Raw genomic sequence first — 11,712 nt, forward strand, 5'->3', positions numbered from 1 at the left:
GCTGGGACTACAGGCACATGCCACCCAGCTCATTTTTTCATTTTTTATGGAGACAGGTCTTTCTATAGTTCCCAGGCTGGTCTCAAACTCCTGATCTCAAGATATCCTCCTTCCTGGGCTAGGTGCAGTGGCTCATGCCTGTAATCCCAGCACTGTGGGAAGCTGAGACAGGCAGATCACCTGAGGTCATCAGGAGTTTGACACCAGCCTGGCCGACATGGTGAAACCCCATCTCTACTAAAAATACAAAACTTAACCAAATGTGGTGGTGAGCGCCTGTAATCCTAGCTATTCAGGAGGCTGAGGCACGAGAATCGCTTGAACCTGGGAGGCGGAGGTTGCGGTGAGCCGAGATCATACCACTGCACTCCAGCGTGGGTGACAGAGCAAGACTCTGTCTCCAAAAAAAAAAAAAAAAAAAAGATGGCCGGGTGCTGTGGCTGTAATCTCAGCACTTTGGGAGGCTGAGGTGGGTGGATCACCTGAGGTCGGGAGTTCAAGAGCAGCCTAACCAACATGCAGAACCCCCGTCTCTACTAAAAATACAAAATTAGCCAGGCATGGTGGCGCATGCCTGTAATCCCAGCTACTCTACTAAAAATACAAAAATTAGCTGGGCTTGGTGGCGGGCACCTGTAATCTAAGCTACTTGGGAGGCTGACACAGAAGAACTGCATGAACCCAGGAGACAGAGGTTATAGTGAACTGAGATCGTGCCACTGCACTCCAGCCTGGGCGACAGAGTGAGACTCCATCTCAAAAAATAAAAAAGTGGCCGGGGCCGGGCGCGGTGGCTCAAGCCTGTAATCCCAGCACTTTGGGAGGCCGAGACGGGCGGATCACGAGGTCAGGAGATCGAGACCATCCTGGCTAACACGGTGAAACCCCGTCTCTACTAAAAATACAAAAAACTAGCCGGGCGAGGTGGCGGGCGCCTGTAGTCCCAGCTACTCCGGAGGCTGAGGCAGGAGAATGGCGTGAACCCGGGAGGCGGAGCTTGCAGTGAGCTGAGATCCGGCCACTGCACTCCAGTCCGGGCTACAGAGCAAAGACTCCGTCTCAAAAAAAAAAAAAAAAAGTGGCCGGGCGCGGTGGCTCACGCCTGTAATCCCAGCACTTTGGGAGGCCGAGGCGGGCGGATCACAAGGTCAGGAGATCGAGACCACGGTGAAACCCTGTCTCTACTAAAAATACAAAAAATTAGCCGGGCACGGTGGCAGGTGCCTGTAGTCCCAACTACTTGGGAGGCTGAGTCAGGAGAATGGCAGGAACCCCGGAGGCGGAGCTTGCAGTGAGCCGAGATCGCGCCACTGCACTCCAGCCTGGGGGACAGAGCGAGACTCCGTCTCAAAAAAAAAAAAAAAAAAAAGTAAGAGAAAAAGAAACTGAGCAGAGAGATCAGCAGCTACACCCCTCAGAGGGGGAGACAGAGCTCATAGATTTAACCCAGGCAAGTCTCTAAACAAAGACAAACCCGCCGGACTTGGTGGCTCACGCCTGTAATCCCAGCACTTTGGGAGGCTGAGGTGGGTGGATCACCTGAGGTCAGGAGCTCAAGATCAGCCTGACCAATATGGTGAAATCCTGTTTCTACTAAAAATACAAAAATTAGCTGAGCGTGGTGGCATGCACCTGTAGATCCAGCTACTCAGAAGGCTGATCGCTTCTCAGCCTTTTGGCTAAGATCAAATGTACTCAAGAGGCTGACACAGGAGAGGTGCTTGAACATGGGAGGTGGAGGTTGCAGTGAGCAGAGATCACGCCACTGCACTCCAGCCTGGGCAACAAAGCAAGACTCTGTCTCAAAACAAAACAAAACAAAAACAAAGACAAACCCACAAACAAAGCAAAAAACAGGCCTTAGAAAGTAAAATCGGCTAGGCACGGTGGCTCACGCCTGTAATCCCAGCGCTCTGGGAGGCCAAGGCAGGCAGATCATGAGGTCAGGAGTTCAAGACCAGCCTGGCCAGCATGGTGAAACCTCGTCTCTACTAAAATACAAAAAAATTAGCTGGGCATGGTGGTGTACACCTGTAATCCCAGCTACTCAGGAGGCTGAGGAAGGAGAATTGCTTGACCCCAGGAGGTGGAGGTTGCAGTGAGCCAAGATCCTGATACTGCACTCCAGCCTGGGTGACAGAACAAGACTCCGTCTCAAAAAAAAAAAAAAAAAAAAAAAAAGAAAAGAAAAGAAAGAAAGAAAGAAAAGAAAGTGAAATCAGAGCTAGGTGCGGTGGCTTACGCCTGTAATCCCAGCAGTTTGGGAGGCTGAGGTAGGCAGGAGATCGAGACCATCCTGGCCAACATGGTGAAACTCCATCTCTACTAAAATACAAAAAATTGGCCAGGTGTGGTGGCACACACCTGTAGTCCCAGCTATCCGGGAGGCTGAGGCGGGATAATTGCTTGAACCTGGGAGGCAGAGGTTGCAGTGAGCCAAGATGGCACCATTGCACTCCAGCCTGGGCAACAAGAGTGAAACTCAGTCTCAAAAATAAAATAAATAAATAAATAAATAAATAAATAAGAAAGATATCCTCCTTCCTCAGTCTCCCAAAGTGATGGGATTACAGGGATGAGCCACCATGCCTGGCCCTTAAATTTGTTGTTTTAAGCCACTAAGTTTGTGATAATTTGTTGCAACAGCAGTAGGAAATGTATATAGCATGAAAAGGGCTGAAACATATTTTCAAGCTTTCTGCTTGAAATAGAAAAAATCTTTGAGGTTTATACTGCTGAAGAACAATTAGAACTGTGATCCTTGGTCTATAATTTATGATCAGTCCCATGCCACCCTGCTGAGGGCAGCAGTCCAGGTCATATTCTAAACAGTGTCACCCTATTCTCCTGCGTACAGGATAGCCGTGTCCACTCAGCTCTGCATGAATCATCTCATTTCATCTTCACATAGATAATTACTTCACAGTAATCCTATAAAGCAGCTACTATTGTTGTGTCCATTTTACAGATTAGGAAACTGAGGCAAAAAGATATGAAGCATCTTTCCAAAGGTCATGCATCTAGTAAGTAGAAGATTCAAGATTCAAATGCAGAGATTCTTTTTTTTTTTTTTTTTTTGAGACGGAGTCTTGCTCAGTCGCCCAGGCTGGAGTGCAGTGGCACGATCTCAGCTCACTGCAAGCTCCACCTCCCAGGTTCACGCCATTCTCCTGCCTTAGCCTCCCGAGTAGCTGGGACTACAGGCGCCTGCCACCACGCCCGGCTAATCTTTTTTGTATTTTTAGTAGAGATGGGGTTTCACCATGTTAGCTAGGATGGTCTTGATCTCCTGACCTCGTGATCCACCTGTCTCGGCCTCCCAAAGTGCTGGGATTACAGGCTTGAGCCACCGTGCCTGGCCCAAATGCGGAGATTCTTAACTACTATGTCATCTGTTAAATGAAAGTTGTATGATTCACTCTTTCATTAGTTTAAGAAATGTTTACTTGAATGACAGGATTTTATAACAAATATAAGTGTCAAAAACAGATTTAGGAACAAATATGACCAACATGTGTTATGCATTTAACATTTGTTAACTCAGCCTGTGGGAGCCAGGGTACACAAGGAACTAGTGCAGCTGTCTCACGAGCTCAGCATGTTTTGGATATCAGGTGGGAATAATGTCTTACAGAGAGGGTGGAGAGTATCGATCCATTTGATAAGATTGATAATGTGGGCATCTTCTGTGATAGGAAGCGAAAGAAAGCCCCAGAAATCAGTATGCAGTTGCTACTACGCAATGGAAGCTGTGGGCAGTCAAAGCCATGAGTAAGAAGAAACTGGGTAAGCAAACACCAGGGCGAGGTCATTTGTTCATTGTGACAGGAGCAATCACCATCCCGGCCAACATGGTGAAACCCCATCTCTAGTAAAAGTACAAAAATTAGCTGGGCATGGTGGCGCGCACCTGTAGTCCCAGCTACATGGGAGGCTGAGGCAGGAGAATCGCTTGAACCCAGGAGGCGGAGGTTGCAGTGAGCCGAGATTGCGCCACTGCACTCCTGTCTGGCGACAGAGTGAGACGCTGTCTCAAAAAAAGAAAAAAAAGACAGGAGCAATCAAAGAAGTAGAACCCTAGGTGAGGGAGCAGTGTGCCCCCTACTGCTAAGGGTCTCCTGTCTGGGAGGCCCAACTGGACTCATTCTTCTCAAGAAGAATGTTGTACAGATATTTCCTGTAATCCCAGCACATCGGGAGGCCAAGGTGGGCAGATCACCTGAGGTGGGGAGTTCAAAGCCAGCCTGACCAACATGGAGAAACCCCCGTCTCTATTAAAAATACAAAATTATCCAGGCATGGTGGCACATGCCTGTAATCCCAGCTACTCGAAAGGCTGAGGCAGGAGGATTGCTTGAACTCAGGAGGCAGAAGTTGCGGTGAGCCAAGATCACGCCGTTGCACTCCAGCCTGGGCAACAAGAGCGAAATTCCATATCAAAAAAAAAAAAAAAATCAGATCACGGCTGGGCACAGTGGCTCACACTTGTAGTCCCAGTACTTTGGGAGGCCGAGGTGGGCAGATCACTTGAGGTCAGGAGTTTGAGATCAGCCTGGCCAACATGGCGAAGCTATCTCTACTAAAAATACAAAAATACAAAAATCAGCTGGGCATGGTGGCACACACAGGTAGTCCCAGCTACTTGAGAAGCTGAGGCACAAGAATCACCTGAACCTGGGAGTGGAGGTTGCAGTAGCCGAGATCGTGCCACTGCACTCCAGCCTGGGCAACACAGCAAGACTCTGTCTCATAAATAAATAAATTGGATCACCTTGATTAGAATTGGATTTTGAGTTTTCCTAAAACTTTTCAATCACATCCAAGTCTGAGGTTGTATCATTTTAACAGAAGGCTGGGCTCACCCATGACAATTTGATTGTTTAACATTCTCTCCAGCATTAAACATGTTCATTCCTGGTCTCTTTTAATTTTTTTTAGCCACAGTATAAAGATAAAAAGTGAATTTTAGGCCAGGCATGGTGGCTTATGCCTATAATCTCAGCACTTTGGGAGGCCAAGGTGGGAGGATCAATTGAGCCCAGGAGTTTGAGACCAGCCTGGACAGCATGGCAAAACCCCATCTCTACAAAAAAAAAAAAAAAAAAAAAAAAAAATTAGCCAGGTGTGGTGTCATGCACCTGTAGTCCAAGCTACTCAGGAGGCTGAGGTGGGAGGATTACTTGATCCCAGGTCAAGCCTGCAGTGAGCTGTCATCTCACATTGCACTCCAGCCTAGGCAACCATGTCTCAAAAACAGAAAAATAAAAAATAGGGAGGGCTTGGTGGCATGAGCTCATGCCTGTAATCCCAGCACGTTGAGAGGCCGAGGCAGAGGATCACTTGAGGTCAGGAGTTCAAGACCAGCCTGGGCAACCAAGTGAGGCCGAATCTCCATTTAAAAGAAAAAAAATTGACCAGGCATGGTGGCTCACACCTGTAATCCTAGCACTTTGGAAGGCTGAGGTGGGGAGATCACGAGGTCAGGAGATCGAGACCATCCTGGCTAACACGGTGAAACCCTGTCTCTACTAAAAAAAATACCAAAAATTAGCCGGGCATGGTGGCGGGCGCCTGTAGTCCCAGCTACTTGGGAAGCTGAGGCAGGAGAATGGCGTGAACCCCGGAGGCGGAGCTTGCAGTGAGCTGAGATCCGGCCACTGCACTCCAGCTTGGGTGACAGAGCAAGACTCCGTCTCAAAAAAATAAAAATAAAAATAAATAATAAAAATAAAAAATTAAATAAAAAGGAAATAAATGTAAAAAACATTAACCAAAGTGTGGTGGCATGCACCTGTGGTCCCAGCTACTTGAGAGGTTGAGATGGGAGGATCGCTTGATCCCAGGGGGTTGAGGTTACAATGAACCATGTTCATGCCGCTGCACTCTGGTCTGAGCAGCATGAGATTCTGTCTAAAAAAGAAAAAGAGGCTGGGTGCTGTGGCTCATACCTGTAATCCCAGCACTTTGGGAGGCCGAGGCAGGTGGATCACGAGGTCAGGAGTTTGAGACCAGCCTGGCCAACATGGTGAAACCCCGTCTCTACTAAAAATACAAAAATTAGCCAGGTATGGTGGCGCGCACCTGTAGTCCCAGATACTCAGGAAGCTGAGGCAGGATAATTGCTTGAACCCAGAAGGTGGAGGTTGCAGTGAGTGGAGATTGTGCCACTGCACTCCAGCTTGGGTGACAGAGCAAGACTTCATCTAAAAAAAAAAAAAATGCTGGGTGTGGTGGCTGACACCTGTAATCCCAGCACTTTGGGAGGCTGAGGCAGGTGGATCACGAGGTCAGGAGATCGAGACCATCCTGGCTAACATGGTGAAACCCCATCTCTACTAAAAGTACAAAAAAATTAGCCAGGCGTGGTGGCAAGCACCTGTAGTCTCAGCTACTTGGGAGGCTGAGGCAGGAGAATGGCGTGAACCTGGGAGGCAGAGCTTGCAGTGAGCCGAGATTGCGCCACTGCACTCCAGCGAGACTCTGAAAAAAAAAAAGAAAAAGAAAAAGAAAGAAAGAAAAAACTTATTTTATTTATTTATTTTAAGACAGAGTCTTGCTCTGTCACCCAGGCTGGGCTTACTGCAGCCTCTGCCTCCCAGCTTCAAGCGATTTTCGTGCCTCTGCCTCCCGAGTAGCTGTGTTTATAGGCCGCCACTACGCCCAGCTAACTATTGTATTTTTAGTAGAGACGGGGTTTCACCATGTTGGCCAGGCTGGTCTCGAACTCCTGACCTAAGTGATCTGCTCCCCTCGGCTTCCCAAAGTGCTGGGGTCACAGGCGTGAGCCAACGTGCCAGGCCAAACCACATCTTAAGAGCGTACTCTGGGCCGGGCATGGTGGCTCACGCCTGTAATCACAGCTACTCAAGAGGCTGAGGCACGAGAATCACTTGAATCCAGGAGGTGGAGGTTGCAGTGAGCCAAGATCGCGCCATTGCACTCCAACCTGAGTGACAGAGTAGACTCTGTCTCAGAAAAAAAGAGGGTACTCTGGTCTTCACTTCCTCATCTCTCATTCACTCCTCTTTTTTCTTCTGCCTTGAATCCGCTGTCACTGAGCTCTCTGGCATCTTCCTTGTTGATAAATCCTAAATTTTCCTATTGTTTTCTAACTTGGGCTCCCAGTATCATTTGGCCCACTGCTCCCTCTTTAAAGCTTTCTCTGGCCTTGAGAAGTCAAGGCCACACTTTCTTGGTGTTCCTCTTCCATCTCAGCCTGTTAATTCTCCACATTCTCTTTAAGATTCTCCCCATGGTCCTTTTCTTTTCTCACTATATGCACTGTTCTTGGATGATTTCTTTTTTCTTTTTTTTTTTTTTTTTTTTTCTTTTCTTTTTTTTTTTTTTTTGAGACGGAGTTTTGCTCTTGTTGCCCACGCTGGAGTACAGTGGCGTGATCTCCAGCTCACTGCAACCTCAGCCTCCCGGGTTCAAGTGATTCTCCTGCCTCAGCCTCCTGGGTAGCTGGGATTACAGGTGCACGCCACCACGCCCAGCTAAGTTTTTGAATTTTTGGTAGAGATGGGGTTTCATCATGTTGGCCAGGCTGGTCTCGAACTCCTGACCTCAGGTGATCCACTTACCTTGGCCTCCCAAAGTGCTGGGATTACAGGCATGAACCACCACGCCCGGCCAGGTGATTTCATTTCTTCCCATGTGTGACACCTGAGACGTCCCATGCCCTTCTTTGGCTCAGTCTCTCTTCCTTGTACCCAGTACAAATCATAGGCCATGAACTGATGTAAAAGTTTTCGAACTGGAACAATTGCCTACTTAAACACCTAAATATTTGAAACCCCAAAGCTTTTGTCTGCTTTTCCACAGTGATATTTCTCCTTTGAGGTAATAGGTGCTACTGAATGGAAGAGAGCAAAGGTACGGGGTGTAAAGAATGTGTGTATACGTGTGTCCTATGCAGAGGGTAGTGGTGAAAGCCTGAGCAACGTCTGGTGTGACCTCATGGATTCCTGACTTCCATTCCATACCAGATAATGAGCCCAAGCCAGTCAGCAGCTGTCCCCTGGCAATTGTTACTAGTTCAAGAGTAGACACACCAAAGACATTAGCTAAACAGTCTAATGGGAAAGATTTCTATCTCATACCTGCCATCACCCAGTAGCTGCTGACAGCCATTGTGGAATCATGAGGACCATCCCAAGGGCAAAGTACACCTCCAAGGAGGAGGCCGAGCAGAGCCATGGACAGGGCCTGGGTCCTTGGTGACATCATTGAGCTTCTGAATCAACCGACCTCAGAGCCTGCCCCCTACCTCTGGCTCTTTGTTATGTGAGATATTTCCTATTTATTTATTTATGAAACAGGATCTCATTCTGTTGCCCAGATTGGAGTGCAGTGGTAAGATCATAGCTCCCTGCAGCCTCCATCACCCAGGCTCAAGCGATCCTCCCGCTTCAGTATCTGGAGTAGCTGGGACTATAGGTGCATGCCACTAATTTTTGTATTTTTTGTATAGATAGGATTGTCCTGTGTTGTCCATACTGATCTGGAACTTCTGGGCTCAAGAGATCCTCTCACCTTGGCCTCCCAAAGTGCTGAGATTACAGGTATGAACCACCACACTCGGCCTTATTTTTCTTAGAGAGATTATCTGTTACTTGTAATAAAAAGCATTCCAATAGATTCAGTATCTCAAAATATCCAACCACGCCTGAACTCCAGACCTGTGACACCAGCTGCCTGGCATCCCTTCATCCCTTCCCCTTGGATGTTCCAGAGCATCTCATCCTCAGTGAGTCTAAAACTGACTTTGTTGTCTTGGGTTCCCACTTTCCCCATTTCACTTCAGTCTTCCTTTTTTTTTTTAGAGCTAGAGTCTCCTGATGTTGTCCAGGCTGGTATTGAACTTGGCTTCAAGCAGTCCTCTGACCTCAGCCTCTCGAGTAGCTGGGATTACAGTCGAGAGCCACTGCATCCAGCTTTGCTCTTTCTTTGAAAGGTACCATCATCTAGCTGCCTGGTTGTTCAAGCAAAAACGTGGGTCATTGTTACTATTCCTTTTCTGCACACTGCCAATCAATCCTAGAAACTGCAGATTCCACCCTCCAGTATTTCTCAAACCCACCTCCGGTGACCATACCCATCATCATCTCTTGTATTTTTCACTGAAAAAGCCTCTGACCTGATCTCCCATCTCCTTCCAATTTTTTCTGCATATTTCAGCAAGAGTGATCTTCCTAAAATGCAGATCTGAATCACCCTCCTTATTAAAACTTTTAAGATTCTTTCCCTTTTTCTTAGGATAAATTCCAGGCCGGATGTGATGGCTCACACCTGTTATCCCAACACTTTGGGAGGCCGAGGTGGGAGGATTGCTTGAGGCCAGGAGTTTGAGACTAGCCTGGGCAACATAGCAAGACCCTGTATCTACAAAACAATTTTAAAAATTAACTGGGTGTGGTGGCATGCGCCTGTAGTCCCAGTTACTGGGGAGGCTGAGGCAGGAGGATCACTTCAGCCCATGAGTTGGAAGCTGAAGTGAGTTATGATAGTGCCACTGCACTTCAGCCTAGTGTCAGAGAGAGACCCTGTCTTTAAATTAAAAAAAAAGAAAGAAAGAAAAGAAAATCCAGGTGCAGTGGCTTATGCCTGTAATCCCAGCGCTTTGGGAAGCCAAGGTGGGTGGATCACCTGAGGTTGGGAAAAATTAGCCGGGTGTGGTGGCACGCGCCTGTAGTCCCAGCTACTTGGGAGGCTGAGGGAAGAGAATCGCTTGAACCTGGGAGGTGAGATCTCACCACTGCACTCCAGCCTGGGCAACACAGTGAGACTCTGCCTCAAACAAATACATAAATAAATATATTAATTAATTAATTAAAAACCAAAAACCTGACTGCTTTAACATGGCTTATCAAGCCCTCCATGACTGGGCCCTTATTCATCTTTCCAGCATCAATGCTGTTCCTTCCATTCTAGCCTTCACTCCATCATTATAAAACTGCTTTTAGTTTCCAAATTCGCTGTCTTACCTCCTGGCTCATTTCTCTACCTAGAAAGTCCTTCTCTCCTTGCTTCACCTGACTAACTCCTGCTCATTCTTCAGTGCTTAGTGTGATGTCACCTCCTGTGGGAAGCCACCCCTCCTGCCTAAGCCTGGCTTAGGTGCTTATCTTCATATTAACATCACTATGTGCTTATTATCCCAGACAGCACTCCTTATGAGGTTGAAATTGTCTGCTTATGCTGCCTATCTCCCCCATCCCAAACTGTAAATTCCTTGAGATCAGGGACTCTGGCTTATTCCTTGCACCTAGCACCATAGCTGAGGGAAGAAGATCATCTTAAATTCAGATGTGAATTTTGACTTGAAGGCAAGGGTAGGATGGAATGGAGGAATGGAGCTGGAATGGAAGACAGCATGGGTGTTTCTTTTTTTTCTTTTTTTCTTTTTGTGGAGACAGGTTCTTACTTTATTACCCTGGCTGAAGTGCAGTGGCACTTTTCTTGGCTCACTGCAACCACGACCTGGGCTTAAGTGATCCTCCTACCTCGGCTTCCCAAGTAGCTGGGACCACAGGCTCATGCCACTATGCCCAGCTAATATTTTAATTTTTGTAGAAATGGGGTCTCTCTGTGTTGCTGAGGCTGGTATCGAACTCCTGGCATCAAACCATGCTCCCACCTTGGCCACCCAAAGTGCTGGGATTACAGGCATGAGTCACCACACCTGGTGATACACCAGGAAATAGACATTTTCAAGCAGGGGCAGGGATGGTGATAGCATAATCTGATTTACTAAGGGTATTGAATAGATTTGGGCAGGTGGCAGAGCAGGCCAGGAGAAGGAAACCATTGATAATGTAGATAATGTGACCCAGGCAAGATATGATGGTGGCCTGGACTAAGATGTTGGTAATGGGGACGGGGAGAACCAGACAGACTTGAAAGAGAGTTAAGAAGTAGACTTCATACCAGGCACAGTGGCTCACGCCTATAATCCCAGCATTTTGGGAGGCTGAGGTGGGAGGATCACTTGAGCCCAGGAGTTTGAGACCAGCCTGAGCAACATAGAGAGGCCCTATCTCTACAAAAAATGGAAAAATTTGCCATGAGTGGTGGCATGTTTCTGTGGTCCCAGCTACTCAAGAGGCTGAAGTGGGAGGATCACTTGAGCCCAGAAGGTCAAGGCTGCAGTGAGCTATGATTGTGCCACTGCACTCCAGCCTGGGTGGCAGAATGAGACTGTCTCAAAAAAAAAAAAAAAAAAAAAAAAAGCCTAACATGATGTCTCATGCCTGTAATCCTAGCATTGCTTTGGCCAGCTGAGGCAGAAGGATCATTTGAACCCAGGAGTTTAATACAAGCCTAGGCAACATAGAGAGATCCCAACTCATGAAGCAAATTTAAAAATTATTTTTGGCTGGGTGCAGTGGCTCATGCCTGTAATCCCAGCACTTTGGGAGGCCGAGGTGGGTGAATCACTTGAGGTCAGGGGTTTGAGACCAGCCTGACCAACATGGTGAAACCTCGTCTCTACTAAAAAGAAATACAAAATTAGCTGGGCATGGTGGTGCACACCTGTAATCTCAGCTACTTGGGAGACTGAGGCAGGAGAATTGCTTGAACCCGGGAGGTGGAGGTTGCAGTGAGTGGAGACTGCGCCACTGCACTCCAGCCTGGGCAACAAGAGCAAAACTCCATCTCAATAAATAAATAAATAAATAAATAATTTTTATATATTAATTTTTTTTTGAG

The sequence above is a fragment of the Macaca nemestrina genome, chromosome 10, assembly GCF_043159975.1.
Source record: "Macaca nemestrina isolate mMacNem1 chromosome 10, mMacNem.hap1, whole genome shotgun sequence".
NCBI lineage: Eukaryota > Metazoa > Chordata > Mammalia > Primates > Cercopithecidae > Macaca > Macaca nemestrina.